The 18,749-nt window shown below is 30.4% G+C and overlaps 1 protein-coding gene across 2 annotated transcripts in view; it reads left to right on the top strand.

Annotated features, from left to right (window-relative positions):
* Positions 1–13,217: 13,217 nt before the first annotated feature.
* LOC143192721 (uncharacterized) overlaps positions 13,218–18,749 on the top strand; it is a 154,613-nt gene continuing 149,081 nt past the window's right edge. The window contains exon 1 of one of the 2 annotated variants that reach the window (XM_076398225.1): positions 13,218–13,531. The gene's annotated coding sequence lies outside the window, so the exon portion shown is untranslated. The remainder of the gene's footprint in view (positions 13,532–18,749) is intronic. The other variant, XM_076398226.1, reaches the window with a different exon arrangement.

Below are 18,749 nucleotides of genomic sequence, written 5' to 3'. Positions count from 1 at the left end.
CCGAAAAATCATGAGTCGAATATAATTGTGAATATTTTATATCAAACGGTCCTAAAGTATATTGAAGATTTACTCTGTTATTTTATCACGATAAATATTTCTCTTGTATTCCAGAAACCTCACGTTAACACTTTCTTGATCGATTTTTGAACACAGGTTATCTTTACTCCCTAATTTCTCGTTTTTATTCAACATTGCGGTAAAGTGACAAACCATTTCAATAATTTGAAAAGTTGCTCTCAAATGAGGTTTTGTTCCATTTTTAAAGTACACACTACAGTTTGATAAGATTTAATTTAATGAAACATTTTTACTTATATTATTACTTACTTATATTATATAATGCATCAAAAAATTTGCATGAGAAAAAATGGTGATCTTCGAATAATTTGAATTTATATTACTTACAATTTATTAATATTTAACTACATAATTCATAATAATATTTAAGGGAACTATAAAAATGTAATATAATATAATTTAATATAATTCGTATAATGGTACTTTCACTAATATCAAAACATTTCAAACAAATAACACTATAATATTGATTATGTTATATCTGACTATTAACTTAAGATATTAACAATACGATATCAAAAATACAATTATGTAACCTAATATCAATTATTTAATATAAAAATATTATAGGGGGTATTGGTAAGTTTTCTTGGAAATTATTACTGGTGAATAGTGGATTGCGATGTTAGTTTTGGTATTCAAGCATAATTTTGTTATTGAGACCTGTTTTAAATATGGTGATTGGTACGTGATTTGCAGCGTACTAAATTGTTGTACTCAATACAATTTGTCGATGACGAGATAACCCAATATTAAGTTGCTATAAAAATGATAAAAATGTTCCGTAAAATAGGTACTGCACACAACAAATCAACCCCAGTACGGTACGAGTTTATTCTTTCAATGGAGGAGAGTGTGAGTGATTTGTGTGAGTTTCTATAAAATAATTAGATTTTGAGATAAGCTTGCTCCGGAGGATTATTAGAAGTTACTCCATATAGCAAATACCATAATCTTCAATGATCAAGCCTGTTTTTATTGGGATGGTCATATAAACAAATATAACTGCAGATAGTATGCGATATTATGTATGCAGGTTTACATTTGAAATTTCTCATTGAACTTTTCTCTATAACTCGTCCAATAACACAGCCTACTCATATCATAGATGAATATAATACAAATTTCAGTTCGTAAAAATATAAAATTTGTTAAAAACTGAGAGCGAATTTTTAATTCTCATTTTATTCTAGTTAAATAAGATACTATGCTGTCTGATGTGTCGGAATGTATAATCGAATCAGCCTATAAATTTCGATTTTGTTTATACTGCTGAGCTATGTTGCCAAATGTAAAATATTTCAATACATCACAAACAAAATTAATTTTGAGAAAAAAATAGAAAATAATTTAGTTATACACCGGCAAATGCTATTTTGGCGCCGTCCTTGTTTCGATTATATCTACGTATTTAGCAACATTGTAGCGTACTGACGTCATAAATATTGACGAGACCGGTCGGATATTCGAATCTTTAACCAATTGCTGTCATTTAGGAGAACTTGGAAATGTAAATTCCGATAATGAGAATAAAACAATATTTAATATAAAGGTCCATAATTGATATGCATTTATGTAAGAAAATTAATGTTAATTAGAATAACCTGTGCGTGTATGGAAAAGCACGTAAGCTTTACGTTCGGGTTTTAATATAGGACAGTCTCCGATTTAGTGCCCTACATTGTCCTAAATATTAATTCTGATACATATTTAAGGTTGCAACATTAGGGTGAAATAGGCTAACTATGTTAAATCTGAATTTAGTATCAGGCTACAATGCCCCACAAATAACTTTGTTTACGTTAGATATTATCAATCGAAAAATTTACATATGAACATTTAATATGAAAGATTTTTATTTGTATACTAACTAAAAAACTGTTGTTTTCTTTTTTAATACGCAGGCATTAAATATATTAAATATGTTTATAATTTTTTATGGGCATTATTTATGGGTAAAATATGTAAAACCAATTTGAAATCTTATAATGCAATGTATTTTTATAGGAAGTGTATTTTCCATTGATTGTTAAGATATGCCGATAATGAAAGTCTAATAGTGTCAAATCGCAACTACGCACTGACCTATGAATTTTTATAAAGCCATTAAGAGTGTGGTTACTTAACTGGACTTAACTAATCTAAATCTAATAGTTACGAAAAGTGGTAACAAAATGTCAGACAAAGATGTAATTTTACATTTGAAATCATCAACCAAGAAGGCAGTAGCACACACTTTTGTATTTTATTAATAAGTGTTGGAATTAAAATATAATGACCTCTAATCAAACAAAAGAATTTAACGAAGACATCATAAGTCGTTGATTTGGCCGACAAAATTACATAAAATAAAATTTGAATTGCTTTATTATTTAATGTTTAAGCTAGACTTGACAATCTGTTCAAGTTTATTACATTTTTACAGGTAAACTACATAACAAGCCTTTCAGACGTATCCTAAACGTTACATAGTTCATCAGAAACTCCCCATTCTTCTTGAGACTGGTGTTCCATTAGCTCAAATTTTTATTTCTTAACTGTTCATGGGTTTTTTTTTAAAATCAACTCATTCTGGAAACAAATTCATCAGGGAGCAAGTCGACTTGTTACGTTTCCACTAGTATTGGTTAGTTTTTATTGAGGTGATATTCTTGGCCGCTATAAACTTATCCAGATACAGTAACCAATTTTTAATTCGATGTTATATATGCAACGATCAAATGATCAGCTAAAGGGTTTTAGGGTAATAATTCGAGAGACAGTTCCACATAATTCAGTTAAACCTATTGATTCATAGGTAGTTCTGTCCAGGTAGGTATGCATATAAAACATTCCCACCCTCGGCCTCAGGAGAAGTATAGAAATCCTGATAATCCTTAAATTGTTGACGTATAAATTAGTACCGCATTTATTTATTGACTAAAACTAGCATGCAGTTATCCTGCAATTGTAATTACTTTTAATTATTTCTCCCTTCCTTTATTCATAAAAAATCATAAAAATAGGTCATATCTTCGCAATGGTATATACATCTCATATACATACATATTACTATTGTCAATCCAATGTAGTAGTGAACTTACGTCATAAAGATGTACAATGAATTGCCTATTGGAGTTTGTAAACTCGTTTTATTGCCAGACAATATTTTCCTTCTCATTTTATACCGGTTAAAAAAAGATCCAATGCTGTCTGATAAGTTCGAACATCTCCAAAATCTCCCAAATTAAAGGGAATTTGGATTCACCGGAAAAAAAGTATTTACATGCCTTGATGTTAGCGCGATTCAAGATCAAATTTATCGAATGTCGAAAATGGCGAGCAGTTTTTTTAATATAAAAATAATACAATACATATATCCCAGAGATAACACTTAGTATAGAAAATACTCATAGAACACTTATTGATATGCAGCTCTTTGAGAGAGATAAGTAATCACTTGTGTACAGATATAGGTATTTCAAAATTGATTGAATTAGGTCACCTTTGGCAAGATGCTAATACAATAAGTGAAAAGAAAACAAAGGTTTGCGGACAAAGGTAAAAGTAAAATAACATTTGATTAGGTTTTGTAAATTATAATATTTCTTAACAATGTATTGCAGGTATATTGTTCAGGAAAATTGTAATTAAGGATTGGCTTTCACGACAAAAATTATATTGGTAATTTAATGGTAATAAATTGTAGTGGTAATTATAAATGAAATGTTTAATCATGTTTTTTTGTAATTTATTGTTTTAGAAGTAGGCCTGAAAAAAGATACACAGTAGATCAGATGGTTGAATAATATGGCCACAGAGCGTAAAGTTTTCCTCCCTATCACTGCATATTCAATCAAATCGAATTGTTTCATGTTTCATTGTGTGACATGTTTCAAAGAATTATTACAGTAGATAGGTAGGCTGAGAAATATATACAGGGAAGGTTTGGATATGTGGAATTAAAGCTGAATTATACTAAATACGAGAAATATATTCGTGGCTGTGATACCGATTTTATCAAAACTAATGTGTTTGAGTAAGGATCGACTGTATTTTATGTGTCTGGGTCCTATATTTATTTATATTTCGTCGTCGGTGTTCATCTTGTAACATTTAGTGGATTATTTAACGTTTGGATTAGCGAACGTCTGAAATATCATCCTATATGGTTTGAAGACTACTTTGGTGTGCGTTATTTTAATATCCAGTAAGGGTCTGTAATTTGCTGGAAAAACATCTTTCACTATAGACCAAAAATTTCGTACACTGCTTAGTCGACATTAAAGCTGTATCATTTCTTAAGCATCACAAGTTTGAGATGTTTAAGTTCATTTTCTTAGAAGCATGGATTGGATGGGGTTTCCAATAAGGGCATTCGTCGTTCAAATGTCCGCTGTACGCGTATCAATAAATATATATAAAAAACAAAAAACTAGTTTATAAAATAATACTTTATCACTTGAATGTGTTGTCTGGATAACTGTGTCTATATATAAGTTTGACGTCTTTCAAATGCGATGTTGAAATTCTACATACTTTACTTAGAGAACATTTTAGAAATGAAGTTATGCATTTAAGATGGCTTTCATACGATGGCATACGCTTAAAACAAGTCTGTCGTATAAAAGGTAAACGATTTCCTCCCAGACAGACGAGTGTGGAATAGTTGGGTCGACCGCCAACTGAGGTGAGATTTTGTAACCATGCTTATTATTTATCATGGTAATTACGCATCAGTGGCTGAATAACCAATAACAGTTTAAATAAAATCCTCCAAAATAACATAACTACTACAAATTATCAAGAGCTCTTTATTATTCCGAAAACAAAATCAGTTTAACAAAACGCAAATTTATAATACTTCATGCCAGCAAATTTAAACAGTTGTTATTCTCTTGTCCGTTATTTTTTGTTAATAGATAAACGTGTTATTGGTTCTAATTATACTTGCTTATATTTATTTCAGCAGATTTAGATAAATATACATCGTATATTGTTTTGTAAACTATAATTAAACGGTTCAGTTTATTTTCATATAATATACATTCGAAGCTAAACTATTCGTAGCCATCAAGAATTTAACAATGTATCAATTGCGAAAACAATGATGAATCATTTGGCAAATATTTAAAACATTTATACCATTTTAAAAGTTTCTGTACAGTATTAAAATGTATTTTAAGATAATAAATCTGTATTTTCAATTTAAATATATCTCAATAAGTTTCATGGTTATCTGATTTTAACTTATACCATAAAGGTGTAATAATAAGTAAATAAGTAATTGAGTATTTTCAACTGATTTCTACGTTTTTAGGTTTACTGAAAATGAAAATAATACGGAAAAATTTGCGGAATATCAGAATTTTATTTCAGCGGTGCCTAAAGACCCTGCAACGTTGCCTTGTATATGTAAAACTTGAATCCGATGACGTGTCAAGTTCTGAAATGGGGCATGATAGAATTCCGAGATTATTAGTCGAAGGCGACCTAAATATCAAATCAAAAGAGACTGGTATCTACCGAAAAATACTGCTGAGTTTCTTAGCTCAAGGCTCAGAAGCCAAAACTTACTAATGCCATCTCCTGGTTTAGATATTGTGTTTAGTTATCAATTAGTGTACAAGATCAGTATTGAAGGTTTGATAGATTCATAAAAAAGAAGCTTTAAAAAAGTTCTATTTTGGAATGGCGAGTTATATGCTTTTATTCCTCCATTTACGTAGGTCATTACACGTGTACATATTATAAAAATCTACAAGAATTTGGAATTGGTTCTTAGTTAATTAAAGTATGAAGACCATATCCGGTTGGCGTGTGGTAAATTAATAATATTATATGTTGGTGTCTATTACACAAACAACAAGCTGGAAATAAATTTTCTTACTTTTTGCATCTATGGGATATCAGAGGCAAGGCAGAAGCACTGTACCAAAGAGAGATGGCCGCCGAGAGAGCTTAGAGCTTTTAAAGTTTTAAAGTGTTTAGGTCGCTTAATGAGCTTAAAAATATATTTTCTTTATTCCCATCTCGACTAGTTCCCGAAAAATTTAATTGATGTGAGTGAAGAATAAAGTGAACAATTTCACTAGAGTACTAAAGAGATAGAGGAAATATATCAAGTAATATGGGGCATCTCAATGATATCAGTCTACTGCTGGGAACTTCGGAGAAACCTTACAGATCCTACCCACAAGTCAAAATGTACAAAGAGGGACCTTACAGGGCAGAAGAAAAAGATTTAGTGTGTGCTGTGGACATATTTTGGAATAAAAAATATGTATCGCTAATGATTTGTAAATAGAATAATATTTCAAATCAAATTGTCAAGGAACGCGTCATTCTATGACAGAAGGGAACTCATTTTCGAATTCAGCGGATCAAAAATATATGAAAATCAACTCGAACCTTATTTTTGTTACTTTTTTATGTGATTGGTGTAATTTACTTTAACAAATGAATAATCCGTCAAGTAAATAGAATATAATGTCTGAAATGGTTATCACTTTTAGGTCCGAACAAATTCATCTTAGTTAGCGTACTGATACTTGAAATGCAAAAACTCTATTTTCGTTCATACCCTATAGACTGACAACTAAATTGATGGCTTTGGCAGTGCTTAAGCCAAGTAAATGTAAATATCGGGTCGCCTTAGAGTCGGATTATTACAAAAATTAGTTTTTCAATAAATCTTTTCCATGCTTCATCCTTTATTAGATTGACAACTTGCCCTAAAATCTTATTTTCGGATAATAATTTTCGATTAAGCTAATGTGCTTATAAAGAAACTCTGTTATAAATTATTTAGTTATCACGGCTTATCAGAACGGCTTTTCCAATTTATGGTGTGTCCTTAAATAAAATTGAAAAGTGATGACGAAAATGGAAATATATAAAATATAGTAAAATTAATCACATTTCACAGACAACTTTATTACACCTGAATATATCCAAAGTTTTAATAAATTGCACTGTAATATTTTATATTAAAACTGACTATCGATATATTTCATGAATCATTTAGTTGTATGAATTGCACATTAAAGCTCGTAAGATTTTGAAGTCATTTACGAATCAATTCAAAATTTTTATGTATTCATAAAAAGCAACGAAATGTCCAAAGCGCTCATGTCTACACAGTCCATCTATAAGAGACCTATGTGGGAATTGGGCACTTGACAATCATCAAAAAGCAGAAGCAATTGCAGAATACCTAGAAAAACTTTCAAACTAAACGTATATGTCGGATATAGATGCTGAAAATTCAATGAATGAATTAGTTACGCCGAAAGAGCTAACCAAAGTTATTAATACTGATATTAATCCCAGGAAATCATCAGGCTATGATTTAATAACAGGAGAACTACTGTAAAAACTACCAAGAAAGGGAATTATAAAACTCACCAACTTGATCAATACAGCATTTAGTTTAAAATATGTCCCAGGTATTTGGAAGATGGCGGAAAATATAATGATCTCAAAACCTGGAAAGTCACCAAACGAAATTAAAGCCTATAGAACTGTAGCACTGCGACCAGTAATATCTAAGTTTTCTTAAAAACTCCTGTTGAAAAGAGTAAAACCGATAATAGAGAGAACAAAACCTAATATCAGCACACCAGTTTGGGTTTATTAACAAGCATTCAACAATTGACCAAGTTCACAGAATAACAGATGTTATTGAAAAAGCCTACGAAAGTAAAAAGTACACTCAGCTCTATTCTTAAATGTAACACAAGCCTTCGGTAAGGTTCGGCATTAAGGCCTTGTTCATAAACTACAGAATATGTTAGCAAATCAACACACCGAACTACTAAAATCGTACATTACAGTCAGAATGTTTAGAGTTATACAAGAAGAAGCTTACTCTACAATAAAAGAAGCTAAAGCAGGTGTACCACAAGGAAGTGTACTGGGACCAATGCCTTATCTACTCTACACTTGTGATATACCACAAATGGAAAATATTCCTGAAGAAGCCTCGCGAAAATTACAACAGGCAAGTGATAATTGGACACAAGTTTGGAAAATAAAAATTAATGAAAGTAAATGTGTACATGTGCAGTTCACCTATAAAAAGACCGTACAAGTACCAATAACGTTAAATAATATTATCATTCCATATAGCAACATCGCTTAATATCTTGGAATGAATCTTGATGCAAAACTTCGTTTGAAGGAACATAAAGAAGAATATAAAAGAAGTTGAATTGAAATATAGGAAAATGTTTGGCTAATTTAAAGAAAATTGCAATTATCAGTACGTAATAAATTGCTATTATATAAGCAAATACTGAAACCTATATAGACATACGGAGTTTAATTACGGGGATGTTCTTCAAAGAGTAACATACACAAAATACAAATTTTTCAAGTTCTGAGAAATATTGTGGGTGCACCCAAATACTACAGAACTGACTACCTACATCGAGACCTTCAGATACACATAGTCAGTCAAGAAATCAAGAGAATTGCCCAAGTCTTGATTAAAGTACACCAACCCATCAACTGCAATATAGCATGATATTCCATAGAAGAACTTTGGAATTATTTCAGAAATTTACTGGATGCTGAAAAAACAATAAGAGATCTTCTGATGAAAACAAATGATGTAGTGACTGATTATAAACTATTAATTACCAAAAACTTATTTTTTTATGTAAATAAGAGGAGACCTGTTGAAAGGCGATACAAAACAATACTGAGGGTAAAAAAGACCTATTCGTCTCACTCATTCATCATTCAGATAGTTTTTAAAACAGATGGCCCAATAGTTAGGACCATATTATATAACACCTACCTCCTAAAGAAACGGCCACAAGGATATATGTAGTCGTTATTTCGCCTGGGCACCTTATAGTAGTTAAGCTATATTATAGTAGTTACAAAAATTGTTTCTGATTATCAATTTCGATAGTGCTTCTCTACAGAATGGTTTCGCAAGTTTTGGCGGCCACAGATTCCAATAGTCTAAGGCTAGAAAACTAAGCAACCGCAATGCGCCCTTGGTGGTCATTCACCCACCGCTGGTGGCTTTACACCTTCAACTGTGATGGAAGTGCCGATAATGCACGGAATAGAGGTGTTTTTAAAATGAGCTTGAATGTTTATTACTTGGAATAGTTTATGTCTAGGCCCCTTCAATCTAACTTTTGTGACTTTACGGCTTCAGCTCCAATAATTTTGTCCGATCTCCACTTCCAGTAACTGCGAAATGATTGGCAATCCAATATCAAGCTGTCTTTTTTTCTTGATAATTATCTCCTCGGTGTCCTACTGACCACTCTAGTTATAAAATGTGAAAGAGTTTTAGAAAATAACTATTGATTTACAAAGAAAGATTATTTTGTTTGAAAAGATGATTTGTTAAATTGCGATACAAAGTTACACTGAGGGAAAAACAGGTAGTTTTAAAAACAGATTGCCAGATAGTCAAGGCCGTATTACATAATATTTTAAAGTTTTTCAGAAGAGATAATAATAATAATAATAAATAAAGAATAAATAAATAATAGAAGATAATATAACTTTAGACATATTAATGATAAGAAAGGAGATATCATTGACGATGCGAAAAATTAAGGAGAGTAATGTACAGGTAACGAACATGGGAAATTAAGTTAAGATATTCTAAAAGGAGTTATCTATATTTCATAAAAGAAATAAGAGATTCACAAGTACAATTAGGAATGAACAGTAAAATCAAGCTAATTCAAAATATTATCACATCACATTGGATAATCTCCTAGAAAATACACCGTGCAAAGTCATCATGAAATATATAGAGCAGCTCCTAGAAAATATATAGTCAATATCATCCCGAACTATATAGCAAAAAGTTACTGACTATTCAAATGATAATATTGTAAGTATTGGAAGTAGTCAAGCTCCTATTATGCAGCCATATCCTGAATATTTTTTAAGTTCGATTCGTAAAATAAGTAAGAAATTTACACTTTATGTGTATTATATCCCGCAAATCAGGCATCAGCTATATTACGAACACCGCACGATTGAAAAATGATATTCATACACCATAGAGGGATTAATGAGTCGGCTGTGTATATATATATATATATATATATATATATATATATATATATATACATATATATATGAAGCTAGTAACAGATAAGGGACTAAGAGAAGCTTAGGCCCAATTCCCAAAGGAAAACTTATATAAGGCCATATATACAAATTACGACAAATGCAAATGTAAAATATAAGAGGAGCAAGTTATAAGGCAGTCAGAATAATTCAAGAACAAAGTACAAAGCTGCAAGTACAAAGAATAAGATATTAAACATTTATAGAACACCTGTAGAACCTGAGAATAAGTAGCACTTGGTCTAAGACCTTTATGGATTAAATAATAAAAACAGTTCAGATCAAAAAGACAGAATTGAACATGAGATACAAGAACATGACAAATATCGGAGAAAACTTTTGTTGGTGATGTATTCAACTTCTAGTTCCGACATAAAATATGTAAAATACAGTGAAACGGTGGTTTCATTTTCGGCGATGAAAGAGCAAGAAAATATAAATATCTAAAAGGGCTTAAAAATATACAAAATAATATGACTACATAGCCAATCAAATTAGGACTAAGATCAACTGTATATATTATGATCAAATAAATATATATTAGATACTATAATGGAATATATAAAGGATGTTAAGAATTTACTAAATAATTATGAAAAATAGGATATTATAAATATTTGTTGGTGGAAACGGTTTTGAGAATAGATGAAATTGTGTTCACCTAAAAGAAGAAGAAGAAGAAGAAACATTGACTATAAAGTTATATTTATGAATATATTTTTATACTAATTTAATAATTTAAGTAAATTTCACATATTTTGTGCAAGATATTTTCAAATGAGAAATCCTATACTCTATTAATATATAATCGGAAACTTACTCCTATATTATTAATTGGAACCCTAAGCTATTGGCACTCGCGGCAGCTTACCGAATCCAACCTAAGCGCTAGTTAGAGATTGATGAACCTATATAATACAATTATGTTCATTTAATATTTCCTTTTTACATACAAACTGATGCAAATTTAACAGCGAGTTGAAATATAGGTCGTTAATTTAACACTATTATTTATACAAGTTAATGTTATATTTTAGTCTTGCAAAACAGTTCATGTAGATTTACAATAGTCATAATTAAATTGGTATAATTAGATTAATTTACTAAATTTAGACAAAATTAAATGACTCTAGTTTATTATATAAAGTTAAACTTCTATTAAATAATAATTAACTGCACATCATACCCCTCCAAATTATAACAAAAATATTTTTAAAATCTCTAGTGGTACACGAATAGGTAAAATCTATTATCCAGCATTCAGGGATACACTGACTGTGGTCTGACCTGAGACTGCCCTATTTTTAGATGCACTACATGTTATTTATTTTAGTCTAAGGAATATAGTAACAAAATTGATTGAGAATTGGTTCATAAATTCTAATTTGGGCCTATAAAAGAAAGTGAAAAAATTAGTAAAATCTATTTTATTCTATGCATTATCCATTCATAGCCTTTCAGGTAATTTACGGATTTATCTCTTGAGGCTATCCATGAATCGAGTCATTTTAAGTATTGCCATAAGATGTAAAGCGTTACTCATATATCAAATTCAAAAAAGTAGTAATCAGAAGGAGAAAAATCTGGATAATATGGCAAGTGGTGTAGCACTTCCAATTTAATGTTTCCAAGTATGTTTTTATCGGTTTTGTAACATATGATCGAGCGTTGTTATACTGAAGAATAACATTATTGTGTGTTTGATCGTATTCCGGACGTCCTTTGCGCACTACTCGACTTAAACGTATCAATTGTAGTCGATAGCGATCTCCATTGTTAGTTTCGTTATGTTTTAGCAGCTCGTAGTATACCACACAAAGCTGGTCCAACCAATACAGAGGATTAATTTTGAGCCATTGATCATCTCATCCATTTTTCATGACCACTCACAATGCGTTCCAAAAAACCTTTAATATTTTGCCTTTGAAGTGACATTTTACACATGACCAAACGCCTTCCAATATCTCAGGACTTTAATTCATTCAAGGTGAAAGTATCTAAACTTCTGAATTATTTTCATGTTCTTTAGGCAATTGTAAATTATTTCTTGTGTCACCTCTAACAATTTTGCATATTCTTCTTGAGTAAGAATGCCTTCAAATCATTGTCTTGAATGTTTTTGGCTGCGCAGAACGGTTTTTGTTTTCGGTGTCAAAATTACCACTCATAAAACGTCAAAATTAGTATTCACGTGTTGAAATCGATGGAACATGGTTGCCATCAATTTCATACAAAATTGGATGACCTTTAGCCCCTTTTTTTCCTTAAATTGATGTACAAAAGTAAAACTAGCTGAAACTGTGATTTACTCCATAATAGTTTAGACATTGTTCAAAGACTTAACACATACTGTAAATTGAAGTTTCAACATGAAGTTGCTTACAATTTACCCATGTGATTTAATACCTTAAGAAAAAACAAATAAAAAAGCAAAATAACTGCTTTGTCATTATTAGGCCTATGATATATTTAACTAGAAAGCATTTTAATTGTATTGTTTAATTTCCAAAGTGCTATAAAATCTAGTATTACGTTTTGAAATATCTAATGAACTCGTTCAATGTTCATAAAGTTTACTTTAATTATTTTATGTAACTAAGTAAAAACAATTTACAGAAAAACAGGGAACAAAAAGTATGCTCATAAAAAAGGTCTATTAGCACTGTTAATTTCTTTCCCCTAAACTATATAAGTTTACTACGTAACCTTAATTATAGCTTAGACAGCTCAACATGATAAAAGTTAACGATATGATAAAGTTTTAATTAAATTATATAATTTCATTTATCCCGTCCTATAGAATCCGCAGTTTAATATTTATGTGTTTTTTTCGTTCGGACATGCCACGATGAAAAAAGGAACTCTACAATTTGACCGGTATATTTTTATCGGACATTTCGCGCGCCGGAAATGTCGCAAGTTAAAATGTAGCGACCAAAAATTGAGGCCCTAAAACTCGAAACGACACAGTCCGACGAAAACGACCTCTCGATTCGAGGTGTTTTATGTTAGTATCGAAAATATGTTCCGAATCTAATATAAAATGCATTCGCATCACGTGACGTTATCGGTGAACCTTGACCCAAACACAGGGTCAGGCTGGGTGCGCAAAGCGTCGTTTCAGCCGCCGGGACGCTGAGCGTCAAGTTCGGACGCGGCACCAGTTTAACTGTTGCTGAAACCGCTCATCGTTGGGTCGCAACCGAGGCGAATTTCAGTGACGCGAGGTGCGAATTTTTCTACGCTGATTTCGCACAGCCATTTCCGATCACCTATATTGTTATTCGAAAAGACCAGAAACCGAAAATCTGTTCCGATATTCGTTTTAGTTCAGTGTTTGTGTTATTGTGTGTGAGCAATGGTATGTTTACTGTTTCTTTTAAAACTTAGAGACAAACTATATTTATTTTTGTACTCTAATTTATTCGTTATTATTTTTATTTAGAACTCAATCAATATTTGTATAAAAATCATATTTATAAAAGGATAGTCACAAACACATAGGGTGAAGAAAAAATAAAATTTATTTATACAAACCACAAAATAATCAAGAGTTAATGAGAAATTTATGTTATTTATATTTAATTAATTCAATAAACAGTTCGAAATGAAAAAATACATATTTCACAGCTCATAATAACCTTGGCAGACACTATATAATAACGTACATTTACGCTACATCGATCATTATCTAAATATTTAGGGGTCCTCTTTCTTTGTTCGGATTTTCCTTTAATACTGACATTTAATTTATCTCTTATAATTTCGCAAATTTACTAGGTTAAATTTAATACCTGCTGTGTTATATAACAATGCCTTTAATTAAATGATATGTAGGTAATTTAAAAATATTTCTTTTGTTTCATTTCTTAGTAATAATATTAGGAGGAATCCTTTATTGTTGTTTATTAGAGTATTTTATTTTGAATTAATCTTTATTAAGGAGAAATATTAATTGATATTAGAAGGAACCTTTACGAACGGTTTATGTTAAACTAATACCTTGTGGTATGTAATTTTAAATAATATTTTTATATAAAGGAATGTTATTCAAAATCAGATAACTAATTTTAATGAAAACTAAAGACACGCTCTGTAGCTATCTGTAGATAGAACAAAAGAATCATCTCTCTCCACATAGCAGCCCAATATTCAGTTATTTCTCGATTTCAAACTGAAACAAACAAAAATGTTGTCTTGACATATTACGTGCTATTGACCGAAATAAATTATAGACGGCGGAAACGATGTCTAGTAAAAACACTAGGTAGAAAGGGACATCTAAGCAAAGAGATTTCAATATGCCTTTGACCGATTTAAAAGCATGTGTCTATGTCATATCGTGTATAGGAATTACCTTTGAGAATGTCGTGATATATTGCATTAACATTTCTCAAATTAGTTTTCTGTTTTTTACATTGATATATGTTTTCTAATTGATCACATTTCAATGTAATTGTATAACATAAACTATCATATAAGTTATAAGTTTCTTTATAAGTCTAAATAGTTGGATGCTAAAAGAATATATACTTCAATCCAATTACTTTAGCAATGTTTGACGTTGAGTTGTGCGAGCAGGTGCGTTGTTTTGATGAAAAATTAATATTTTCTACCATCTGTAAATCAGAAATCAGTCCAAAATATTAATAACATGAAATTGAATATGCACAATATACCAAAACAAAACTTTAACAGTTTGAAAAATAATCCAGTAACAAAACTTCTGAAATTAAAAAAAAAACCTTATTGGTTAATATGTAGAATTCGAATGTAAAAAATTGATTTAGCAAACAAAGCGAAATATTTTAAATTCTAAAAAAAAATGTTTTAAAATAAGTTACATATTACATTTTTTTGTACAATAGTTACAATTAATATAAGTTTTACAATAGGTATGTATTACAAATAATAGGTATATTACAAATCTAACTACAAAACTAAAAGGGCCGATAGGTTTTTAGGTTAGGTTTAGGTGATTAGGTTTTTTGATCATCTTTGGTCTAGTAAATTTATAGCACTGCTTTTTTATATTAAATGCACGTCTCTACACTACACTACAAGAAATCAAATGGTTTGGTCATTTTGACTGTGCGTCGTGTTCTGGTATGATCTAAGTATACTTCGATGTTAACAATAATGGAGTATTTCCTCGCGGCTCCTGACGATTCTGTTTTCCTAAATGACAGTCGGTATCTGAAGGTCTCGTTGTCAGTCATCTGGGTTAGTATCTGGATGTAGCTCTGTTAAGAAGCATAGTTCTTAGAGCTCTGTTTTGGAAAACGATAATACACGTTATTATAAATTTATCGCGCAATTTATACTGCTTTTCGCAGAACATTCTCATAACTGAATTCTGTACGCACATATAGGTTTTAATACTTACTTGTATGATGGCAAAAAGCTGTATGAATAATGGTTGGAGCACTATTGCATAGAATCCAAAAAATTCTACCAAATCTGTTTCAGTTAATTGGCGATGTTTCAAATTTTTTTTTTATATTTTATAAAATATACCGACACATAAGCCATTACTCATAAATTACTCAAGTTAAAATGAAGATAGTTTGGTTCACAACTAGATCGTACCCCACGAAATTATTAATTAGTCTATTGGACTTTTCTAATTTTGGAATGAAATTCTTCGATTTCGGTACTTATCCTAAACTAGTAGTTATGTGTCAATTGCGGACATTTGGAGTCTCCTTTTTGATCCTGTTTTTTTTTAATTGAGTATATTAGAGAACTTAATCCAAACTTACGTTCGGTGTTTGGTTGGATTAGCAAGGTGTAATTTATTATTATCATTGTAAATGGAACCATTACGAGAAATCACTATCGATTGCAAATGAAGAGTTTTGGTTGAATATTTAAATTAAATTCTAATAGCTATAAAGGCAAATGCATGACATAATGATTGTGTTGGGTTACATGTTGCAAGAAATCCGTTTTAGAAAGGTTTAACTTTTCCAAAATCAAGTGTTTTATTTGGAGAAAAAAGCTAATATTCCCACCTATTATTAGAGGTACCAAAAAGCAAATCCTCCTCCAAAAATAGAGGCTGAAGTCTATTATAATATTTGGAATTTGATACCTGATTTGAATTATCACACAAACATCCTTTGTAAGGATATTTTGTCTTTTCTTTTGTTCAAACAATATTCCGACTTTGCCCAAAGCCGTTCCCGGCCTTTTAAAATACAAAAAATATATTTACCGTAGTAGCATAGAATTTATTAATTACAAGGTGTCTCAAAAGTTAACTTATATTTGTCTAGCTTAGCAACGAATTCGAGGGATTTGTTAACTCATAACTCAGGGACTGTAGCTCATAGGGGATTCGGAAATTTTCGAGGAATCCACTACTGAATTGAACAGGCATACCAAAATTGATCAGGAAATCCTCAAATTCAAGTACAACGCTGTTACTGGTACACACAAATCCCTAAATCGGACGTGTCATTCATCGGCCATCAAGAAAGTTAAAAAGAATATTCGCCACGAAAGTCTGTTCGTAAATGTGCATAAATCATTATTGCATGGTAGTCTATACCAAGATCTAAGGCTAAAACCAATCCCAATTGATAGAAGAATTTATGCTCCAAGTGTAGCGAAACGGCGCACATCCTGTGTTCGGATAAATCTCACTATCATTACTGTAACGTGAGGAATCCAAATTTCAGATACTATCGAACCTTATATTTAAGATATCAAACTCCAAATTATTTAATTTCAATATCAATAAATATTATTTGAGATATCACTCGTTTAATAAAATCAGTTCATTACATAAAAACTTTCCCTTCAGAGATCTTGTATAAAATAATGTTCCTTTTTAAATTGTGGCATCTCAACACAAACCTGTCAATTTTAGTTGCTGGTAAATAATGGTTTAAATATAAAAGCTATTCTGAGGGAGTATAGTTATTAAATCTCAACTTTTTTGCATTCAGTGAATATAATCACAAGTATGAAAAAACATAACCATGAATAATTTGTATTCAAATGTTACATTGTGTTATATTATTTGCCATATATATATATATATAAAATAGAGAAACATCTTGCGAGAAGTAGAGTTTCGATTATTCCATTCAGATCATCTAAGAGGTATATATCAAATATCTCAGATATGTAAATTTTCTGTAGATGGCATAGAAATATATTGAATCTTATTTTATACTGTGTGTAGCTTTATGTGTCATGGTATATATAGAATTTTTGAAACAAATAAATAAAGAAATAACGACATTTTGAGATATATATTAATAAAATATAGGGTATTATAGGGTATATTGGAAATAATTGAGGTTACGATACACTTTTAAACCAATTATAACTTGATATTTTCGTATGTAGCTTATCCCACATCTTGCTTAGTGTGCATAGGTAGAAAAAATATCGATTTAAATGAAATATCGGTAGATTATACGTCGAATTGTTTTGTGACATATATATTTAAAGGTTCAGTTAAGAAAACAATATATCATAGATTGTTTATTGTTTTATTGGTTATTGAATGGTCTATATCACAAATATATCATGTTGTAACAATATGATTAAATTATTATTACGATTAGTATTCAGAAAGCTAAATACAAAATTAGTGCTGTGCTCATCACTAATAATGTAACAAAATCATATTTTGAAACATATTTGGTTTTGAAAGTCATTTTATTGTCATAAATGAAGGAATCCATGGTGCTGAAAGAAAATTAGATATTAAGCGGTGTGAGTTTGTCCCGTACCTTAAAATTGATGAGACTAGTTTTGCTCTAATCAAAATTGTAGTCCTTTGAACCACATCAAAAATAACTACTTTATCCAATTTTGCTCCTATTTTTGTCCGAGTTACGTCTTTTGATATTTAGTTATTGACTTACTCTAAATAAGTATATTCTTGAAACACTACTTTAATAAATCGAATGGATAATGCAGCTAGGAACGCGTATTTCGACAAACTTTCAAAGTTTCACTTCAGATATATAATCGCAGAAATCACAATATACAAGCATGTAAACGCCTGAGGAGATTGTATAGAGAACAAATATGTTTTTAACACAATTCAAGTTATAAAATCATGCTCTTTGTAGAACTTATTACATTATTTATGTTATTACAGTTATAATTAAGTTACATAGTATCTTATGAAAATGGTAATTTTTATATATATATATATATTAGAGTCTGCTTTTTATCATCTAGGTGGACCTACTTCTTAACGTGGGCTTCGAACCATCGTCCTCGGCATTAAGCTTACCGATGGGCGAGTGACCAACCTAGAAATCATTTCAGAAGATATTCTTTCTTACCCAGCGTGTTTACTGGCGTGACTGGGATCATTCTCCTTGTCGAATTTTGCACTCTTATCTAAAGACAATCATTTTTTACTTATTTCAAATTTAAATATTCTAGTAACAATAAGTACATTTTCTTGCATGAAAAACTAATTATAACTTTTAACACATATATTATTTAAAAAAGTAAGCAATGCAGTATTAGATCAAATTATTGTTGCAATTTAATTTGAACTTCTAAGTCCCTATTGGTTTCTTTTAATTTTTTTGTTTAGTTCAGTT

The sequence above is a fragment of the Rhynchophorus ferrugineus genome, unplaced genomic scaffold (assembly GCF_030347505.1).
Source record: "Rhynchophorus ferrugineus isolate W39M unplaced genomic scaffold, kcgeb_rfMv2 rfM3, whole genome shotgun sequence".
Classification (NCBI taxonomy): Eukaryota; Metazoa; Arthropoda; class Insecta; order Coleoptera; family Curculionidae; genus Rhynchophorus; species Rhynchophorus ferrugineus.
This window is presented reverse-complemented; position numbering and strand designations above follow the sequence as displayed.